This window comes from Galeopterus variegatus, unplaced genomic scaffold (assembly GCF_000696425.1).
Source record: "Galeopterus variegatus unplaced genomic scaffold, G_variegatus-3.0.2 Scaffold4986, whole genome shotgun sequence".
Taxonomy (NCBI): Eukaryota; Metazoa; Chordata; class Mammalia; order Dermoptera; family Cynocephalidae; genus Galeopterus; species Galeopterus variegatus.
In genome coordinates, this window is record NW_007731097.1 from 154,049 (window position 1) to 154,819 (window position 771).

Sequence of the window (771 nt, forward strand, 5' to 3'; positions counted from 1 at the left end):
ATGTCTGGTAACGATTCCCTAGTCCTTTCCAAAGGAGACCTACAGCCATTCACTCAGGTAACAATACACTGCGGACAGAGTAATCTCAAATATTTTGAAGATTGTCGGATCTAGGGTCCATGCTGACATTTATGCCTAATGACCCAAAGCATTATTCACAATCCCCTGTTAAAGTGAAGTTTATATAGAGGAAAGGTGAGAAAAAAAAGAGTTCAGCACACAGAGGATCCATTGGGTCTGTCAACCCTCCTAGTGGGTCGTCTAATTTGGAAAGAATTTCTTGGTAGCTGGTGCAACCCAACATTGGTTTCTTGGCAAGTCAGAAAAGTAAATTAAAAACAATATTGCATCCTGAGGGGACTAGCAGATGTTAGTGCCACCCTAAAAGACATAAAGGACTTAGAGTGGGTAGTCCCAACCATATCTCCATTTAATTTATCTGTCTGGCCTCTGCAAAACCAGATAGATCCTAAAGGATAACTGTAGACTACCACAGACTCAACAAAGCAGAAGTCCCAATTGAAGATACTGTGCCAGGTGTGTGTCTTTGCTAGAACAGATTAACACAGCCTCAGGTACATGAAAGGCAGCCATTGATCTGGGTTATACATACTTTTTACATCTCTAGCAGAAACAATTCTCACAGCAGTATACATCCACAGTCTTGTTCCAGGGCTAAGCTAACTCTCTCACCCTATATCATAATATGGAATAAAGAGACCTGGATCATGCAGCTATGTTTCAGAACATCATACTGGTCTGCCATATCAA